The sequence below is a fragment of the Archocentrus centrarchus genome, chromosome 20, assembly GCF_007364275.1.
Source record: "Archocentrus centrarchus isolate MPI-CPG fArcCen1 chromosome 20, fArcCen1, whole genome shotgun sequence".
In the NCBI taxonomy this organism is placed as follows: Eukaryota; Metazoa; Chordata; class Actinopteri; order Cichliformes; family Cichlidae; genus Archocentrus; species Archocentrus centrarchus.
This window is the reverse complement of record NC_044365.1, coordinates 18475654-18498707: the sequence shown is the minus strand read 5'-3', so window position 1 is coordinate 18498707 and position 23054 is coordinate 18475654. Positions and strand designations below refer to the sequence as shown.

Here is a 23054-nt window from a genome sequence, read left to right as displayed (position 1 = left end):
GGCTTTCTGCTGAGAAAAGCTGAAGAAAAGAAAAAGACACTTACTTGTCATACTTGTCCTCATATAGCACGGGGCCAGTGTTAGAGAGCACACACTATCTCTTACAATCTTTGCAATGCTCTGCTTTCTCAATTGTTTGGCCTTGCTGACCACAGCATGCGACTAAAGCCCAGAAAGATATTGACCCAGCAGCACTCAAGCTAAATGAGTTTTGAGGACACAGTTCTTGGTCAAAATACAGAAGCTTGGGACTTTCCTCCACTTGCAAGAGCAGAAACTTTAAACTGCAAATCCAATGTGTTGATGCACAAGGTAGAAAAGCAAATCAGCTAAAAAGGCAGCTTTATTTGCATGCAACTGGTGGGAGTGCAGTTTTATCTTGCACAGCAATAGCTGACTGATCACATAGCATCATAGACTAAAATAATAGAAGGATTTTCTGCAGAGCTCTATTAAAAACCGGCAGTAAATATGTAAAGAAATTTCCTCAAGATCAAGCGGCTTTCACTGCCCACTCTAAACCTACTATAACAGCAAAAAACAATGGAATTAGTCAGTGTGCAAAAATGAGATGGACAACACAAAGAAGCGACAGTTAGTTTGCGTTCCCTCCTGAAAGAGAAAGGATTAAACAAAAAGACCGCTTTCCATTATTGCTGGCTTCGATTTGGTTTAATTCAATTCAAATTTCTTTATCAGTCCGTGAATGAAATTTTATTTGCAGAGTCAAAAACAGAAATCCATAACAAATCACCTCATTCTCAACCGTGCAGCCAAACTTTGCAAACAGTTTAGGAAAAAAAGAAAAAGTCTTCTCATAATATATGAAGGGCTGTGATTCGAAGAGCAAAAAGTTACTGACTCATTTAAAAGTAAAATTCAGAAAAAGCATCAAAGGAGAGAGAAAAAAAGACCACGCAGTGGTGTTGGCTCAAGTCTTTTAAGTAGATTTTCTTTGCCCACTACCATCCTACTTGTATGCCGTTCTCTGTTTTTTGACTTTACTTCCAAAAAAAAAAATCTACCAGCAGCTCTTGTGTTCTTCCCAAAGGGACACTGATCTCGGGTCACTGAGCATGGGCAGCCTTTTAGAGGCATTAAGTGTCTGTGCTCCCTACTGAAGAAATAATACACAAACGACTTGGTAAAGCAAATTCTTGCTGTATCTGTGAGAGTGGTGATGGGTGTTCTTCCTTAGTGGTAATCAGTTGAACTTTTATTTCAATCATCATTCTGGAAAAACAATAACAGTTTTATGACATTTTTGATGATGTGAAGAAGGTGAATAGACGCATTATTGTGTTACAAGAGACCACTGCCACCGGGGAGTGCCAGGCAGCCTGATGTTTGCCAGTATTTAGGCAGGTGGCATGTGTCAAATAAACATCCACAATGAATGCCAGAGCCAACAGATTTCACACTGAAATGATCACTGTTTTGCTTCACCAGTCAGTCGTTTCAGTGTTGTGACTAATTTGTTTATTTGCACCAGAGGCTTGGAAATCATCGAGAATAGTTAAAACAAAACAAAGTCTTTTCCAACCATGGACTTGAATATAAAAACTGTCTAGTCTCACTTTTTACTATATTCTTATGAGAGACTTCACTGAACAACAACAAAAACAAAACAAACAAACAAAAGCAATCAAAGTTGTACCTATAATTATTCAAAAAGAAAATCTATTATGTACTTATAGAGAACAAAATACCGAAGATGAACATCTTTGCCCCAGCTCACCATTGTGTCAGAAACAAGTAGCGTCCATACAGTCCACACATTAATTTTAAAAGATTTAACAAAAAATAAAAAAGGAAAATCAACCACATATAATTTGGGTTGTTGCTAAATAAGACTGGATTTTACTAGTGATTATGTTTGGCATTACACTTGCATTTTAATCCACTCTTTTCCACGCCTTCCTCCTCCTGTAACATTTCAATTTTTTACTTCTCACCGGAAAATAACACAAATTTTGAGAATGCTGTTTACAGGTTCCACAAGGTTTGCTGGAGAAGACACAACTCTTTATCCCAGGGGTTTTATATATATATATATATATATATATATATATATATATATATATATATATATATATATATATATATATATATATATGCTTTCACTGTTTGTACAGGACTGTGGGTGCTCCTATGTAGGAGGAGTAGAAACAAAGGAAAATACAAGAGTGCTGTCATACCTTTTTTCTCAAAATATGCTGTGCGGTGGACGGGGGAGTTTAAAATAAAAAAAAAAGATCAAAGAGGAAACAGCAATATTTTATCATCCTGGCTGAGATTATCTCCCATTGCTCAACAGATACATTTCTAGGTTTTTAGAATGAACCTCTTCTCAGGCAGGTAATGTCATGACTCATAATGATCTAAATGAGACTTTGAAGCCATTAGTCTGTGCTGTGTGAATAACCAGGGGCTAGAGATTTTGTGGAGGTGGACAGCTCTGTCTCTGCATTGGCCAGGACCTCAAAATTAAAGGATATTCACCCACAAGAAACTAATGGAAGATTGAAATGAGCCTTTAGGGGAACCCGGGTTATTACTCTGGTAGAAAAACCTGACTTCAATCCAGAAAACTTTCTTGTCACAACACCTGTCCCAGGCACTTAGGCTCCCTGTGGTTTGTGAGCAGAGCTGGGGCAGCTGGTTCCATCCTTTCATTAGACTTCTCATGAATCTAATGCTTTAGCTGGATGATGTTGATGTTGCTTGTGCCCTCTGGCTCGAGGTTGTATGGCTCTCTGAGGCTGAATCAGTCCAGCTGCTCTTCCCTGCTGCCGCTGCTTCTGCTTTGTCTCTGGTGGCATTAGCCTTCCCAGGCTGTTGGCATCAGTGGAGCTTGTGGTGGTGCCGCTGGGGCACCGGGAGGAGCTCCGTGAAGCCCGCTGCCTGAGATTCTGGGAAATAGATCGATGGAGGTTCCTTGTGGAGGAGCTGGCTGACACTGTGACCACCCAGGGGTGGCGGCCGGCTTGTTCGGCAGTGAGGCGGGCGGGCGGGTCCAACACTAGCAGGCGCAGAATGAAGTCCTTAGCCAAGTTGGACACTGAAGGCCAAGGCTGTGGATAGAACAAACAAACTATAAATGCACTCATTGAAGAAGATCACAATTCAACCTACACCCCCCATCTCTCTCTCTCTCACACACACACACACACGCACACACACACACACACACACACAACACACACACACACACACACACACACACACACACACACACACACACACACACACACACACACACACACACACACACACACACAGACACTCTGGAACCCGCAGCGCTCTAATAGCTGGGTATCTAGACAGGGCGCCTGCACAGATTCAAAGCTGCTTCAAAGCGGGATGCAAGATTTCATTCTAACAAAGCAATAAAACTATGATCCCTGAGCTCTGCAGGCCTAACAAGCAGAACTAAACTCAAAAGAAAGCTAAATGTCACTGGGCAAAATGAAGCAGCAGACTTGGCTGAAGGAATACAAAGACTGGGAGGTAGGACAGCTCTGCTGCATGTGTGGGATTTTAAGGGTGCATGTTTAATCTTAGCCTAAAATTGTGTCCGCATACACCTCAGAAAGTAGCTGCGGTTCTGATGGGAGACGTATCAAAAGCATTCTGCAGATTTTGCAAGTGTGAAATACCTGCTCACCATGCTGATTTAATTCAACATGCTAATACCGAGAAGCACACACACACGCACACAAAAAAAAAAAAAACTGTGCACGCTTCTCTTCTATGAGGGTAAGAAACATGGGTTTCACTGCTCCAAAACACAATGAGACAAAACAAAGAAATGACCAATACTGTTTAAAAGCGGCCTCAGTTTTACACAGTGTTGTAGGTTGCCAGTTGGGCTTTTTGGGGGCTTGTTTTCATAGAGCTGGTTGCTTGTTTCTATTGGGAGATCTGGCAACACTGCAGCTGACGTCAATAACGAGCCAGAGCTCGTGCTGTTGTCTGTGGAGAAGCAGAGAAATTTTCTAAGTGTTTTAAAAGAATAATCTATGGTTTTTAGACCATTTTTTGGGGGGTCTTTGGCTGTTCAATCGGAAAATTAAAGTTTGCACAGTAAGTTTTACATTTACTTTTCTTCAAGGACCTACCGAAAATGTCTGCTGAAAGCACATGTTGCAAGCTAGTTCCAGTCAGTGTTTAAGACTACTAAATTAATGCGTGATAGTTTAGTTCACAGGCACACACTTCATTTTCTAAAATTGATCACCATCATCTTTTGTAAAAAGAAACTGGACACATTAAGAGGCTATGTACTACATTTGCAGAGAAATGAGCCTCGTTGGCTTTTCAAATGTATTGGCGCCAGCTGTAGTCAAGTATTTACAACTCAATCTGCCTTCACGGGCCATTTTTATCATGTGCTTAAGGTACCTGCCCTGCATGCTACAGCCGTTGTTGCCTATTTAAAATGCGTAGTTGCATTATGTGCCCGCCATATTCACATGAAGGGTAGGTGCCAGAAAGTGATTGGCTGCCAGAAATCGATGGTGGGCCGCTGGAACGCGCAACTCCTAAATACTACGGCTGCACGCACGTTCCTTAAAGCTAGCACCTAGCTTAAAGCGTTTTTATATATATATATATATATGGAACTTTAGTTTCGTCATTTAGTTGACGATGTGATGTTATAGCCCAGTCACAGATTAAACACTATAATTTATTTTATTTTTTTTGCATTTTTGGCCACAGTGGCTTTTGTTAGCAGTGGAGAGAGACAGGAAATGGGGGGAAGATACAGGAGAAGATAAGCGGGCAATTTGGCGACAGGCCAAGACTCAAACCCACGCCGCCCGCACCGCAACGCGCGGCATACGTATGTGGTCGCCGGCTTCACCACTAAGCCACCCGGGCGCCCTAAACAATATAATTTATGATATCTATATGATAGTATGTTTACCATCTCCATTTACCTTGGTTCAAAGACTGCAGATTTTGTAGGGTAAATAAATAAAGACCCCATTCGCAACTATATTTATGACTTTGTACTGTTTCTGAAAGCAACAATTGAGAGCAAGGAGTTTAACAGTTATGTCATTAAGTCTTGTATTTTGTAAGTCCATGAATAAGTGAGATCTGCACACATGAACACAGTAAATGTTGAGAGGGTGCGGATGGTGCGTTGTGTGTGTGTGGGCGCACTCGTGGGTTGGGGGGTCGCCTAAAAATGTGTCCGCATACACCTCAGAAAGTATATAGCTGCGCTCCTGATAAAATACAAGACTTGACATAACTTACCAACTGTCTTTAAACCACTTTGAAAGGTTTCCCAACAACATTTTTATCCTTCTCCTCCTCCTCCTCCTCATCCTTCTTCCGTTTTCTTTTTTTCAGGAGGAGGGGAGATGAAGCAGCACAGGGGCACCTAACCAGCACTGTGTCTCTGTTATTGATCATATCATATGCACAGCTGTTAATTACAGAAAATGCAACTAGAGAAATATTTTCCCACTTCGCTTTGGCGCCCTCCCTTTTTTGTGGCGCCCCTATACATTGCATATAGTGCATACCCCCTTTTTGCGCCACTGCGCCCTGAATCAGGAACTTAATCCTCTGTGGATTCCACTTCCAGATATCCTGCCAGGTCACTTTCCGCTCCATTGCCTGCTCCCACCTTGTCCAAGCCCCTTGCTGTCACATGGCCACTGCACTGGTCCAAGCGAACCTCTGCCTGCTGTACTGCAACCTCAAAATGATAGCTGCTCCTGACACTTTGCTGTCTCGTGAGTCCCTATACTGTAGGTGTTCTCTTGAATGAACGAGGATGAGCTCTTTCCTGACAGAACTGAAGGGTAGCCTCAGCTTGTTGGTATTCCCATACAGAGCGATGCTGCATAGGCTACGTGTCAGGCCCAGCCATCTACATAGGTGGGTATATATATATATATATATATATATATATATATATATATATATATATATATATATATATATATATATATATAAAATATACACTGAGAAATAGAATTTTATATATTTCTCTTTCACACAGGAGAAAATATGGTGTGTACAGTATGTGTTTCGTAATTGGCAAAATATTGCTAAAATTGTCAGATATGTCTGAAAAAAGGTATGAAATTTATCGATATGGCACATCCAGAGTAAACCCAACAACTGTTACCAGACAGAAGAGCAGCTAAAATAACAATGAAATGACAGGAGAATTTGGGAGTATATAAAGACTTTCGCATGAGACCATGGGCACAAACTTCAGTTTTCTTTTATTCTGATTGTGTTTACTTAGCAAAAGAGTTGCCATTGCAGAAAGGTTGCTAATGCATCCCACTTTGTCCCACACAAACACTGTGTTTGACCCACATTTAGTTTGTTGGGATCTTGTCATCCTATTGTGTGCATGTTCTGTAAAGTACAGTATGGCTGCTGTGTAGCCATACCATACAGAAGAAGAAGTTGAATAGCAGCCAGTGTTAGATTTGTTAACTGACGTTGCTCAGTTTTTTAACATTTATGTCGGTTATTGTTGAAATGTTCTCTGGATGAAATGTATCTGTTGGGCATACTTTCCTCACAGAACATGAAACTCACAAAGACTTAGAAAGTTTTAGAAATATCTAGAAAAAAATGTCCAATTCACCCACAGTTTGATGCTCTAAAGCAGGGGTATTCAACTGGCGGTCCAAGGGCCAGAACCGGCCCATCAGTCATTTTGGACCAGCCCACTGTCCGTTTACTTCTATTATTAAATAAAAATTTTAAAAGAAGCTATGACTAAACTGTAAGCACGGCATGTAGTTCACACTCCTTACTGGTGGTGGCGGTAATGCACCATAGATTACCAACCGCCATTAAACTCAAGAAGAAAAAGAAGAAGAACGGCATTTATGACATGCAGCACTGCCGTTTACACTGTTGGCGGGAGGCCAGACAGCAGTTTCTGATGAAAACATATCGCATTCAAAAGAGAAGAGATGTAAGGTGGACAGCGAAAATAGAAAATTCAAAGACAACTGGACCGATAAGTAGTGTTGTAGTCAAGACCACCTAACCCGAGACCGAGACAAGACCAAGACCAGAGGGTATCGAGACCGAGACAAGACCAAGACTTTTAGGGTCCGAGACCAGTCGAGACCAAGACCGAGGGGGGGCGAGACCGAGACAAGACCAAGACCAGTGCCTGACACTACATGACCCAATAAAATGTGAAACATGATCAAAATCACTTCTCAAATTGATCTGAAAGATCCGCATTCCCATAAAATTACCCTGATATTAAAAACTCACAGCTCAAATAAATATAACCATCTTTATTTAATACTCCTGGGTGACTTCCATCATTTATCACAGAATGTAAAACAATTATTCATAGTTCATCACAATAGTCTTAACTTTTCTCTGCCTTTCATAAACTATGCATAAAGTTGTGTTGTTTTTAAACCAACAATCTTTGTAAAAATGGGTGCTTTTTCAAAACCACATAGCTAAATGTGTAAAACTGAAAAAATGGCAAACACTCATCAACAGTAAGAACTAAAGCCTTTAATCTTATACAGATTAAAGCTGCAGTATGTAACTTTTATAAAAAATCTGGTTTTTACATATTTGTTAAAAGTGTCACCATGTCAGACAGTATGAGACCGATAATCTGCGAAAAAAATGGAGCTCCTCCACCTCCTCCCTGAACCGCTCCCAGTCAAAAACAACCAATCAGAGCCAGGAGGAGGGTCTTAGCACTGTCAATCACTCCTGGTGTATGCTGCTCAATGTAGTTGTGTGCGACACTTCAAGATTTGGTATCGATCCTATGCCAAGTAAACACAGGGCCATTATCACCGATACTGATACCAATACTTTTTAATAATTATGAAGAATTTCCATGAAGTTTAACTGGTTTGAGATTTTTTTCCTTTGGATCATTAATTAGTTAAAACCCAGAATAGAATTGGGCAAAGTTTATATGTAAGTAGAAAATACTTTATCAAAATAAAAGTTATTGTTCTGAAACAATAGAATAAAACAATTTTCCCCATACACTGATGTCTGGAATTTTTTTTCATAAATTAAGTGTACAAAATCATCACTCAAGAACAAATGCAAACTTTTTTCCAGGTAGATTTTTCAGAAAGTATAATAAAAAATTTTTATAAAAAATGTCCCTTCATTCACTAATTTTCTACAAATTTACATTTAAATTTGATTTAAATGTTTCATAGCAAAATCCTTTTTTTTCCCAAATAAAATATGTTATGCATCACATGACAGTATAACAAAACACTGTGGGGAGGGGAGGAGCAAAGTGCTCTGTGCTGTGACAGGAGCGACACTTAGACAGTCAGCTCGCATCTTTGATGAAACCGCAGCACTGCATACAGGAGAGAAACTGAAGCCAAAGTATCGATCTCATCACACTGATATTGATCAATACCAATACCAACGTTGGCGTCCATATTATCGATATCAGGATCAATCTGCCCACCACTAGCTCAATGTACTAATGGTGGAGAAACAACTTACTTACTTCTCTGCTGTTACCATTGGTGGTGGCCATGGTAACTTCCGGGTTCTAGCAAGAAATATTTCTCACCCCAGCACTAACGCTAATGCTAATTAGTAAGCTAATACTAACCACTAAATGCCGCTCCCACTTGTTAATTGAGTGATGGGGCCTAAGACATAACCAGAAAGCAGTAATCAGTTTTTTAGGACGTGTAGTTACATTTCTCGAGGTGCATGTCAGGTTTGCTTCAGAGAGGATTTTCGGTTATACACAAAGGATCAATGCAGAACTCTAAATCAGGCCTTATTAGATTGATAGAATGATCATTTTTGCATATAATCCAGAAAAGTTACATTTATACATCACGCATTTATTGTGTCCCAGAGTGCCGTTTCCTTCCACTGTGTTTGCAGAAATCACATAAAAAAATACACAACAAAACATAATCCAGATTCCTCGGCTGCTAATAGCATTTCCTACATTTGAATATCAGCCACCATATTGTGAGCATAAACTATCACGTTTTTAATGCAACAATAGGAAGTGACATCATCTTGCTGGGAACTGTAGTATTTTATTCTTGAAGGCCTCTCATAGCTCTACTGGTGCTGAAAACTAATGTTTGACTATGGCTTTCTGAATACAAGTAGGGCTGCAACTATCAATTATTTTAGTAAACAAGTATTCAGTTGATTACTCCGTCAGTTAATCAAGTAATTGGATAAGAAATAATTTTTCATTTTAACAATTCATCAGCATATTTTAACTTCCGTACTGCAGATGTTTCTCTGTGTGAAACAAACAGGGTGGATGGAGCAGCTACAAAGTTCTCTGTTCTTCATGTTGCTGATCAGGTGGTTGACAAAAACATTTTGAAGGAGCCCCTCTGTACTGAAGGGGGTGGGGGGGCACCGAACGATTGCTAGTGCTAATGGCAGCCCCCCCTTTCCCCAGTACACTGTGGTTATTGATCTGTTCTGGTGGCTACAGCTGACGTAAAGAAAAAAATAACAGCTGACATCCTCTGCACAACACGCGCGCACATTCAAACATGCGCACTCACAGCACAGAGAAGTAGGGGCGTGAAAAAACATCTCAGCGATCCACTCGTGTTAAAGGTTCGTTTTGGTTTTTTTGGAAATGCTCCGCTTACACGGAGACACCTGAGCTGCAGAGCTGAAACCAAACATCAAAGCAACAAATTTGTGTCGAGGATTTTTAATAATCGAATTGCGTTATTCCAAGAATCGTTGCGGCCCTAAAACTTGCATTAAATTTTTAGTTTGTGTATCAAAATACATGAAGGTTGGTATTTACCTTTCATGCTGGGATTTTTTTGTTGAATCGGAAGCCTGAAATTTTCCTTTGATCTTCATTTTCCCTCTTACTTCTCTTCGTGTTCATGCCGGTTGTTATTTCGATTTATGCAGCACACGCATGACCATAGTGAGATCAAACGTACACACTGTGAATGAAACTGTCTGTGCTCTGTGGTAGATTGCAAACTGCGGTGAAATGATACAGGCGTAAGCAGCGATAATAGCAGCGACCTAGCCGGGGCGGAGTCTGTGAGGTGCGCTCCTTTGAGAGGCAGAGGAGCGCAATATTTGTTGGATTTGAATCAGTACGTTTTGCATCCAATAAAAGCAAAGATGTTAACAAATAAATTGGACAGTATTCTGGCAATTTAGTGATATTTCCACAGCTGTGGTCTTGACTGGTCTTGAAATAAAATCCCGAGTCCGCAAGGTCCGAGTCCATGATAAGACCGAGACCAAATGCGGTCGAGTCCATGACAAGACCGAGACCATCAAAAAGCGGTCTCGAGACCGGTCTCGAGACCAAGACCGATCTCGAGTACTACAACACTACCGATAAGTATGCACAAGAGTAAGAGTCCAGAGAAATGTGTGGCTCACTGGCAAATAGCCTCATGACAATTTGGCCCATAGAAAAATGTAGTTGAATATCCCTGCTCTAAAGCTTTATTTCAGTCCATTGTGTTAGAGATTTGATCATCTCAGATGGTAGCACAGTGTTAGGTGGACTCTACTCACTCTTGTTCTTCTGGCATTTCGTCCCTTTAGAATTATTATAGTTATATCTGACATTTTTGACAAAATTGGCTTATTGTCATATTCTTATTCATTGACCGCTAATCAACAATTTGTAAGAGATTTTTTCATTTATATACAACTTTGGCCATTTTATTCACCAAACAAAAAGGCACAAATTGGTATCTGGCTTATAAGCCTCGGTTCTGCGCAGAACACTGGATCCATCAAAGCCACCAACCTAAAAGTAAATTGATGGGTAAAATGATTAAATGCAATTGAAATCTGAGAGTTAATAAAAACAAAATAAAGTTAGCAAAATTCTGCGTTAGCCTAACCAGTGTAAAGTCTTGCTTATCAAAGCACATCACAGATTTGATTTGTACGTTACGTGAGTGACAGCAGTGTTTCATATACTTACAGCATAGACATGATCTGCATAGGCAATGACTCCTAGTCCAATGCAGGGGCTGTCATTCCCATTGAAGCCGGGGGGAGGGGGGGGGGGGGGGGGGGGGGGGGGGGGGTAAAAATGTGTCTGCATAGACCTCAGAAAGTATATAACTGCGCCCCTGCCTGCATTAGCTTCACAGTAAAGGCAGCAAAGATGAGCTTCAGTGGAATCCACTGCAAATCATCTGCCTTGCCATGACCCAAGCTGACATTAAAGAGAGCGTTGAAATCAGCAAAACCGTCATTGCAGTGTGAGAGAAGACATCAGAATCATTATCATAATTCAAAATCATTAAATTATTCACCACAGCTTTGGTTGTTATTCAGAGAGTCAAATTTCTGGAAGCCTGCCTCAGGAAAGTGATGACCTTTGTGTTTCCATCAAATTTTAAATAAAAATATTACTGATACAGATATTGAACTGCACTGATCTGGAATCAAAGTAAAAAAAAAAAAAAAATGTAACTGGTTGTGATGTTTGGTCATCATAACCACTGACCGGTCACCTCTGGCAGCCAACTCTTTTTGATTGTGACTAACCAGTGAAACCACACATAAATATATTCAAAACAATAAAAAAAAACACAATAAACCAATAATTCCAGTAAAAATGCTTAAAGCAAATACAACAAAATGCAATAAAAATGTCTAGTCATCATTCTTGATGTGCAGCAGTAAAAATTGTTCTCATTTAAAAGGAATTTGTTCTTCTAATTGTACAAATTTCAGATGGTTCCACTTTTAGTAAATTAAAGCAATTTTTCCAGTTTTGGCATTAAAGAGCCAATTTTCATCCTGGAACCTGGTGCACTGTCACAGTGATGTACAGCATCAAATATATGTTAAGTACCCAGACATTTTCCAAGTTGAGCTTCACTTATATGTTCTATTGAAAATATAGTTTGTCATCCAGCCAAGCACAAAGGTATTTAAGAGAGGATTCTGATTCAGTGATGTTTACTTCTAAAGGCAACATTCAATATCTGAGTTTAAAATCAATTTAAGATTGATTAAATTGGAGTACAGTACCCCTTGGGCCACAAAGGGATCTATTGTCTATGAAACAGCATCACCTTATGTTAATACAATTTACATAAGTATTAATCTTTTGTGTTTTCTATTTGCATTTCCAGCTTTAATATAACATAGAATAGTGATTAAGAGAAATGTATTTGCTTGTGATTAAGTATTGAATGATGATAAATTAAGGTAATATTAGAATAAGAAGAAAACTGTATTAAGTGTATCATTGTGTTGAACTTTCTGTACTCCTGTGTGTATGAAAAGAGGAAGCATCTGACAGAAAAGGGAAGTACACAGAGGCTTCGGCAGCGTGAAGAAAGGAACCAGTACATAATAAAGACATCAGTTGTCAGTTATTGTCTGAGTTGTTGTGTAATGTCACGTAGACATTTTCTTGTGTATAAAAGATGGACAGTGAGACTGCCTCACTGAGCACTTCTCCTAAGCAAACTTGATGTTTAACTGCAACTGCTCCAGCTTGCAAGTCTTTAATAAACATTACATTGCATTCAGATCGTCGCTCTCCTGTCTTTAATAAAGAAAACGAAAATTTTCCTTAACCTCCATAAAGATGAATTGTAATCCTTATAAATTTTCACATCTTTGTAAAATAGCAAATAAAAGAGGTCCTAAAATAGAACCCTGTGGCACGCCTTTGTTACACTTAGAGAAATTGACTAACTAGCAAGCAAATTACATGATTTTTCTATCAAATTCACTTATTTCTATGATGTTCACTTGAAATTATTTCAATAACACTGCGTAGCATTAAGCATAATGTAAAGACCACTTTCTTAATCTCTGTTCTCTAGTTCCACGTGCACCACAATTAGCTCAAACATTTCTTTAACTGAGGACAGAAAAAGCTAAATACAGTGAAATCTGTGCGTGAAATCCCCCCCCCCCCCCCCTGCTCAGCCTCGCTCACTCTTTAGGGAGGTCTCGCTCTCCATTTTAATCCTGAAATACATTTCTCTCTCTTTTTTTTTTTTTTTTGTCTCTCACGGAGTAATGACAATTAATCAAGCATGAAATTGACAATCGCGAGACTGTTGCCGGTGAGAGGAATTCAAAGAAGCGGAGGGCTTTCTTATTCTCACAGTGTACTGACTGGGGAGGAGTGTGCGTGTAAGCACAGCACAGGGTGCTGAGCTGCCGGCAGAACGAGTCTTAAAAAAGCTCCTCAGTCAAACTTTCTTCTCATTCTGTTGTTATTTCACACCTGAGAGGCAGGCAGAGTGACACCGTTTGATTGAGCTCCCACGACTAACAAGTCTGACTTTCCTCTTTATCTGGCGCTGGTGGTGATTCGATTCGGCGAGGCTTCTTATTACCGTGCCACGAAATACACACTTGATAGCAGGTGTGGCTAGCAGATGCCTTTTGTCCTTGATCTGAAATAACGGGGAATACATACGTTTAGTGCCTGATGGCTATGTATGAGAGAAAGCTGGTGCATTTACTAGGCTGGAATTATGCAGTGAAAGTCTTTGATCTTGCCGTTGAGAGGTATCAAAAAGTTTTCCTTCCTCCTGTACACCTAAAGAAGGAGAGACATAACTGAGTTGCCTCCTTGGAACTGAGGCTCCTGCAGGAAGTTTATCTCTCCCCCTTATTTTGAACATTTTTCACGTCAAAATACACAAAGGCTTTATTGCGTTTAGAGGAAGGGGGCGAGAGCTAGTGTTATACATCACTGCTGAGCTGAGAGCCAGCCAAAGAGGAGAGAGAGGAGGTGAGATGAGTGGAGTGCAGATACGGTATAAGCAGTGGAAAAACCTACAGGGCTTGGCTTATTGAGCAACATCTTGTTAGAGGGGAATGAGAAGCTCCACTGACTGCGTTTGCGACACTCTACATCTTTACCTGACAAAGCTGTAATTGCAACAAATGAAGAAAACGCTAGAAGCTTGGATTACACTAATGTGATCAGGGGGATAACGCAGTTTTTGAGTAATGAATGTTACCGGCTCAGTTCAGGCCAGCAACAAACAAAGGAAGGTCCAGACACAACCGAGTTTAATTTCCTGATCAGTTTATCTAACTAAGCATGTAGTGGGGTGTTAAAGTATCAGGTATCAGTGGTGCATGTTGGGTATGGGTGTTGCACAAGGATGTTGCTCCAAAATATGATGGAGAAGCAGAAGATGTGCAGAGACAGAGAGAGCAGGCTTTATACCTTCAGCCATTCTCACTTCTCAGGTGCACCCATCCAGGCTGCTGCTGCTGCTGCTGAGAGTAAACAGCGAAAAGCAGGAAGCATAGAGGGCGGGCTGTCACATGAACCACCCTACAAGTGTCTGGCTCACAATTTACTCCAATCTGATTCACCTGGCAGCCCTCCCTGAGCAAGAAAGCCAAGTTTAAATATGCTTCATCATAATAAGTCCAAATAGAGAAGGTGGCCTTTTGTTAATTCAGGTGAAAGTCGCAGCTAACCCACAGTAATCAAAATATCAATATTCGGATGCAGGAGAGAGTGGGCTGTCATGTACAATATACTGTGGCCAAGTGGAGGCTGGACTTGTTCACTCGGTGCTCACTAGGGGGCAGACTGGCCTAACCATTGCCCAGCTTACCCTTCTGCTTAGAGAAATAAACATTTGGACTGGGTCCAGAAAATGTGGCTTCCATAGCACAGCAGCAGAATGCAGAGGAGGTTACCAGGCTACCTGGACAGAACTAATATGAGGATTGCTGCTTTACATACAAAAGGCTGCCACACATTCATGCATGCAGACACACAAACAAAATACACTTAGATGAGATGTCCTGATTATGTGCAAAGGAAATGATTTGTCCTATACACAGAGAAGGGACTAAGTGATAAGATGTGTAAAGCCCTTGAGGCTACATCCGTTCCTTCTTCTGTCCTGCCGTCCTCTGCCCCCTCCTCTCCTTTCCTATGCTCGCAACCTCCCACACTCCCCTGCCATCAGTCCCCGGCTCCCCCCCTCTTCCTCACTCTCACTATTGAGCAAACGCATCAGTGTGAGTTTGCACTACAGGTCCTCAGGCGAGGGCCTGCTGCACCTGCGAGGGGGCGTGTATGGCATGTATGAATGTACTGTTTGTGTGTCTGTTTCTAGTGCAATAAGGAAGGGGTGGGGGTTGTCAGCGAGACAGAGGGACCCAATTCGTGGGAAGGTGCCAGCGGCCTTTCGCATTCCTGAGTCTCACCTCTGTCTTTCTCCTCAACACCCCCCCCATCCGACTCGCATTCTCATGCAAAAATACGCACATACATGTCCTCAAAGTCCCCATTCAGCTTCAGTAAAAACAAAAGGTTGCCGATAAATTTGGAAGAATATTTGTAATTGCAGCCCCTGTGTATTAATTTACATAGCGAGGAAGAGGAGAAAAAGCAGTTATGTCCATCTGTACCTGAAGTTAATCCTTTTTGCTACACTGCATCATTGAATACATATTTAAATGCAGTCTCCAATGACTGCAGCCTGCTGTTAATGCATAAAAACCCATTTATTAACCTACACAACAGTACAGTCTGTTGAAATATAGTTTGCATATGGTTGCACAGAAATATGCTAACTCACTTCACATGGCTTTGGGCTGGGCAGACTGAGACTTTTAGGTTTGAAAGCAACATCTCTCTCCTGTGATGCTGTAAATGCAAACAATACCTTCACTAATATTGAGTTATCTGAAGTTTTTGCCTCAGAGTGTAGCCTTGCATACTTGTTTGATCTAACATTCTGATCCTGATACTTCTTTTGAAATGGCAAGTGCAGTGGGACTGTTAATATTTAACTTTAAATGCTTAATTTAGCAGGGATGTGACTTTGGTTATCTTGTCATCCGACTTTGATTCTTGTGAAAAGCTATTAGCGGGCCACTGTGACTCAGATTCTTGTATTGATTATTAGGTTCTGGTCAGTGCTGTCGTTGGGGTTTGTGCGTACAGGAAGCAGAGATGCAACAAAACTGAGATCTTTGTCTCTTAAAATTTAAGTATTGTGCACAAGTCTGTGCACAACTTAATGTTCTAAAAGAAAAGCTAAGAAATCTATAGTGGCATTTAACTCAAAACTAAGTGGAGCTCTTTTACTGAATTATATAAGTTTCATGTGGCTTACCCGCAATACTACACACTCAAAATATTATTATTCACCCTTACTAAGCAGGCATATTTTATGAGGCAACAATTTTTATGTACTGTATTTATTAATTTTTTTTGTAAAGCCCATTAAGCAAATTTTGTGTTGCCGCAACACTTAACAACGTAAAAGGGACTGATACGGTGGATAGGTAACAAAGTTTAATAAATGTAATGGGCTTGCTCTAATACAGCACTGCAGTTTCTCAAAATTAAAAATAACATGGGGTATTTGGGTTTTAAATCATATCTTGATTTGCCAGATGGTTTCCACTGTTTAATATTATCACTTGTTGTGTCAAATTGTGCTAATTTACCACATCTCTGCCATCTTGCAGAAGCAGAATGTGCACTGCCAGCAAATGCCTTCAAAGGTTGTCTTGGCGTGCTGACTGCATGTGTGATCACACCAACTTTATTTTTCATCCTTTTCCCACTGACCACAAAAATCGAATTAACTATGTCTCTGCTCCTTTAAACTGCTTTAGTTTCAGTGTCTTGGTACTGTGTTTGCTTTGCTCGCTGTCACACTGCCCCAGCATACTGGGACACTTGAATAGATTGAGGCACAGTTCACGTTATTGGCAACACCGGTGAAGGTGAAAAGGCGTGCTACTATTGTATTGACATCCAGTCACATTTGCTGGTTACATCTTGAGTCAAGAAGACATTGCTCCAGGCAACCCACCACTATTATTCAATAGCTGTGTGCCGTTAAGACGTTGAGGATCCAGTTGGTTAGTGAGTGCTCCACCGTGTGCGTTTTAGGGGAGTCTACAAGTCACTTTGTTCAACTGGTGGACAGTTCATTCCAACTGAAACTCTTCAAGTCAAGCGTAATATGTGAGCAGAACCGCTGAGGCTGTTGAAACTATTTTCATCCCAAAGAGAAGAATCCTTCTTAATGACACGAGGAGCCCTTGTGATGGCAGACGTCAACACTCTGTGGGACTTGTCAACCTGCACTACATTATTATCACAGTGTGTGTGTGCTTAACTGTGTTGTCAGTCTGCTGGAGAGGGTGGATACTGGCACATGATGGAGAATAAGTATCTTGTCAACATGGAAATGTGATTGATGGCTGATCTATCAAGCCCTGGACTGCTACCCAGCCATGTATGATGTCTTTATAATACCACCATATGAATTTACAGATTGATGCCTTGACTGCATCTCACTGAGATGTAAGAGACTGTGCGTATGGCCCTATAAATGTTGCTTTCAGCTTTGTTGTCAAGAATTTTTCCTCACTAGTGTGGCCTACATACGAGCTGTGTTGAAAACCACCATGAAAAACATTAAATAAGCTCTTGCATAAACTCTAGAAGGATTTTGCATTATTGTTCAGCTGGTGGTCAGTGCAGCGGTAAACACAGGGATAATAGTCCAGGGCCTATGTAAGGGAGCCTCTTGTATGCCAGACTAAAATGTCAGACTGCATCCCTAAGAATCGGGCCAGGCTTAAAGCCCAGTGAATAATCCAGCAATGGGTGTAATCAGCGTGAAAGAACAAGCCCGAACTCACTACTGAGCTTGACTGAATAGGCTGTTAAAAATACCCACTTCAGTTATGTGACATAGGGAAGCAGGAAGAAAATCACGAGAGGCTCCATTTCCCACCATTTCGAAGCATTCTCAAAGAACCAAACCGAGCGAGAAAACTCAAAGACATCACAACAAACTTTCACATTTTCATTCATGTGCTTTACAATATTGCAGAGAAAGAGATGAAAACAAGGAGAGGTTCACCTTGTTTACACACCTGCTCTGCAGTGTTGAGCTGGCTTTTTTTCTCCTACTTATGTCAGGCAAGGATGGAATGATGCTACTATTTCTGGTAGGTCTAATAGAATAGTGATTAAGGTATGAATTATTGTTTTGTGGTGAATAGATATAACAGCCATATGTGAAGGAGTGGCTTGCATAATTTAAAAGCACACACATCATAAATAATGCCAGATTGTACTATAGGGAGAAGCCCGGATGTCAAAATGAAAATAAGTGATTTACTTAAAACTTTTTTTTTTTTTTTTTTTTTGCTGTCCAGTTGGAAGCAGGATAAATCCTATTCATTGTCCAAAGAGTTAAAAATGAACGAAGAACCATTGTTTCTGAAAGATCTGAAACACTCATCTGCCTATTTCACATCACTCCCCCCACGCTGTCAAAGTCAGTGCTGACTTCATCACTTCTGGTCCAATCATCTTCCTGCCCGCCTTCCTTGAGCCAATCAGCCTGCACTCAGTGTGCTTTAAATATCACTGCTCCATTCTCCTTTTCACACCCTCCCCTTTTCCACCACCTTTCCAAGCCTCCATCTTGGTCTCCACCACCACTCTGGGGGGGGGGGGGGGTGTCCTGCCCTAATTCCTATCTCTACTGGGATTCCCTTCTGCTCCAATGGGCTATTGGAGTCTAATTGCCAAATTGCTAATTGTATTTCTTATCAACAAATCATGTCCAATTTCTCCTTATTGAAATCTGAGCAGAATAAAACATGAATGTCATCGTAGCACAATTAGCTTTGCGGGCTTGCTACATGTATAACAAGTCCAGTCATAAAATTTCCTCGCTACAAAAAATTCCACAGTTAACTGTTAGTGGGATTATAACAAAGTGGAAATGACTGGGAATGATAGCAAATGAGCCACGAAGTGGCTTCATGGAACGGGTTTCCATGGCCGAGCAGCTGCATAGCCTTACATCTCATGATGGATGAGCCCAACATGACTGTGCACCAGTGCACAAAGCAAGGGCCATAAACACATGGATGAGTGAGTTTGGTGTGGAAGAATTTGATGGGCCTGCTCCTGAAATCAGTCCTGACCTCAACCCAATAAAACACCTTTGGGATGAATTAGAATGAAGACTGAGCCAGGCCTTCTTGTCCACATCAGTGTCTGACCTCACAAATACGCTTTTTGGAAGAATGGTGAAAAATTCCCATAAATGCATTCCTAAACTTTGTGGAAAACCTTCCTAGAGGAGATGAAGCTGAGTTCATATAAGTTCAGATGAGCGAATACTTTTGGCTATATATTTTCAAGGCATACTAGCAGAAGCCTCTAGAACTTCTATTTGCTACACAAAATTACTTACTAAACATAACTGAACTCTAATCTGCAACAAAAACTCCAGTCAACTTACATTTCCATGGAAGCTGTATTTTCCTCTTATAATGGATCTGTAGAGCCGTGTGCGGTTGTCATCCTCAAATGGCAAGGTTCCACTCAGCAAAATGTAGGCAATTACCCCTAAAGCCCACATGTCCACTGCACAGGAGTAGGGTCTTCTCAGCAGCACTTCAGGAGCCATGTACTCAGGTGTTCCACAAGTGGTCCTCAAATACCATGACTCTCCAGTTTCCCCTTTGATTCTGTCAGGTTTAGAAACCTCAGACGCTGTGAGTTTGCTGCCAAAAGCAGCTAATCCAAAGTCAGTCACCAACAATCTGGAGTCAGCTCCGGGGTGGTAGTACAGAAGATTCTCAGGTTTCAGGTCTCTGTGGGTGATTCCGAGGCTGTGCAGGTAAACCAATGCAGCCAGTACCATTTGAAGAGCCTGGGTAGCATCTTGCTCGGTGAAGTGGCCCCTGCTGACAACACGGTCCAAAAGTTCCCCCCCTGTTGCCAGTTCCAGTACCATGTAAACCCGATGTGGAAACTGGAACACCTCAACCAGCTGAATCACATTAGCATGGCTCACCCGCTGCAGCACTGCCAGTTCAGAGTCACACACCTCACGACCCTCTGGGGCCTCAACCTCCATCATTTTTATGGCAAAGGGCTGGCGAGTTGCCCTGTGCTCCACACGCACAACACGACTGAAGCTTCCACGACCAATCAGGGCTTTGATGTCATACCTGACAGGGCAGAAGGGGAATGGTGACTCATTACAGCATAACCATCTCATGATACACTGCGCCAAAGCACTAAATGTCTCTCACTGCAGCTGCAGCCCTGATGTACGGGAATATATCTCTTGCACTATGATATCCAGCATGCAAAGTCAATCAAACAAATACATATAATCCTGATTTAGGTCACCAATAAACAAGGCAATACTTTCCTCAAGCTTTGAGTTATAGGATGAAGGGCAATAAACTCATTTCCCCTTAAAAACACATCAGTTTTGTTGCTTTAATTGTTTCTAGACCTTTGTCTGACAAGTACAGGAAGGCTGTGTTCAGGTATTACAAGGCCCAGACATCTCAAATTACTGTCTACCGTTATTACACAGAAGATGGTGGGTTGAAAAGAATGAGAAAGAGAGTGATGCTAAAAGGCAGCTATGAGCACCGCAAAGGCAGCTGAATCAGATTTTTCCAGTTATGTTTTGCTGTAAATTACTGTTACCAAATAGTTATTGGCCTCAAGAATAATGGAAAAAAGCCATTCTATTAGTTGCTGTTGTCTTGGATTTTGAGAGCCCTCAGAAATCTCCACTGTCTTATAATTGATTTTTTTTTTTCCAGCACAACATTGTCAGATTTAAATATCAGATGGTGCAAAAATACCAAAATACCAGCTGATTTAGATTATTTTAACATTGTAAAGAAGTACTGAGCTTTTTCTTAGTATATGCTTAAAAAAAGTGAATACGATACTGCTCTTTAATTCTGACTGAAAGCATTTACCTTGCTGTGACACGTGGCTCAAACTTGTCCTTGTACCTGGCAACTTTGTCCCGTTGCTGTCCTTGTCTGAATTGCTGTTGGCTGTTTGGTGCTAGGTGAGGACTCCATGGACTGTTCTGCTGCTCCTTATGTTTCTTTGGCTCATTGTCTTCATGCCCCTTACTAAAAGCTACTAGTGACTGTATCACACTTACATAGCCCTTCTTGGATGCCTCAGGCAACACCTTACTGTTCCCACAACCCATCGCTCAGACCAACATCAGCCATGGAGGGAGCCAAAATTCTCCTTCATCTGCTGTGTGCTGAAAGTAGCCTGAAAATAACCGTACGAGCCTACCTGCTTGAGGTGGTTACAAAGCAACAGTAAAGCTCCACCTACTCACTAAGTTTGAATTTGGCAGGTGGGTGAAGTGATCCTTTCACTCACTTGTGATAAAAATGCCACGTAAACAACAGTTGTTTTTAAGCTATTGTCACTCCTTGTAGATTGTAGCTATACTGCCACAGGAGAAGCAAAAGGAGTCGAGACACCCGTCACTAGGCAACACTGTAACTGAGTAAAAGAGGAAAAAAAGAGAATGATCTCTTCTCTAAATTAAAGATATAAATAAATACTCTTTCTATGTGCAGTACCAGTTACATATTGATGGTGAAGCATTTCCTTTGATTTCAAATACACATAGACTGAATTAGTACCAGTCAGCTTTAGCTGCCTGTGAATCAATTATCTAGGTGGATGAGTTATTAAAAAACAAAACAAAAACATTAGTTTTTTGTTTTTTTTATAGGAAGAAAACTATCCATAAAGGTCAAAATATTTTTGAACCAGGCTGCAAATATTATTTTTAATCACTGCAAAGCTGGCCATTTTACTATTGTCTCACTTTTGCAGCAAGCCTCAGGTGGCTCTGGGGGTTGCTCCTTGCTTGTTAATCACAAAGTAGACATGCCTTAAACCATACCTTGATTTGAAATATGTTTTTTTTTTTTTTTTCAGTAGAGTCATTACAAATGGTCTTTTTTCCCCCCATAATTTAAATTCCTTTCAAACCAAAGGAGTCGCCCCCTGCTGGCCATTGGAAAGAATGCAGCTTTAAAGCACATTATTGTCTTCATTTTCCATACGCTAAGGCTTTGCCCATCTTTTATACTGTCTATGCTTCAGCCTTCAGTCTATGTATGACTCCTTCCTGGATTAAGGACTGTCCTTCACTTGTATATACATACATTTCTGCCCTACTATAGTTAACTATAGTAACTATAGTTACTAGATAGCTTTCAGATTGAAGGGGTTCACCACAAACTGTGTACCACACTGAAAAAAGTGGTAAATTTTGAAGCAGCACAGGCCAACATATCCATCCAAGTGCCAAAAATACTAGACTCAAAAAAGCATCCTAATGACATCATCAGGTTTATTCTGTCCAGCTCTGAAAAGCTCACTCCACATCTACAGGAAACACCATCCAAAAGGCTGGGCCCACTGAACTTCATGTGCAAAAATCAACGGAGGCATGGTGGTGTATAGGTTAGCACAGTAAGAATATCATGGACTCAGATCATCCTGGGCTCCTTCTGTGAGGATTTGGCATGTTCTTCTTCTTCTTTGTGTGTGTGTGTGTGTGTGTGTGTGTGTGTGTGTGAGTAATAGTCATATATATATATATATATATATATATATATATATATATATATATATATATATATATATATATATATATATATATATATATATATATATATATATATATATGACACAGTATGTAATTGACTTTTATATCTGCCACATTTCTTTCTTCTACTTTTGTGTCTCATTGTGGCAGAAAGCAATGCAAAATGTATGTTAACTGCATTGTTTGTATTGTTAAGCACAGTCTGTCTTACAGTGTCCTTGTCAGGCCTGTGAGAAATGCTAAGCTACTTTTTTCTATTTTCTGCATTATGTTGTGCTCCTGCCATCATATGTTGATAATCTTCAGAGAATGGAACAGGAAAGGAGAAGAAACCCCAACACACAGCCTCCTCCATGCCCGCCTTTGCCCAGGACATTGTTTAGAGGAGCTAAAACCTTGAAGAAACTGCAGACAACAGAAAAAGATGCACATATTTATTCATACAAGGCAGCTGAGCAGAAGCAGGGGATCACAAGGAGGGAAGAAGCTCAGTTTTTTTTTTACCACAAGTGTGCTGTACATCAGGTTTAAATTATTCTTTTTCACTTGAGAACCACAAAAATAATGTGCTTATGAGGTTTGTATAATGAGTTCATGTTTATTAATAAGTTTTGC

General features: G+C 40.7%; 1 pseudogene; it reads right to left on the bottom strand.

Annotated features, from left to right (window-relative positions):
* Positions 1 to 2684: 2684 nt before the first annotated feature.
* LOC115799817 (serine/threonine-protein kinase H1-like) lies at positions 2685 to 21026 on the bottom strand (annotated as a pseudogene).
* Between the last annotated feature and the right edge of the window lie 2028 nt (positions 21027 to 23054).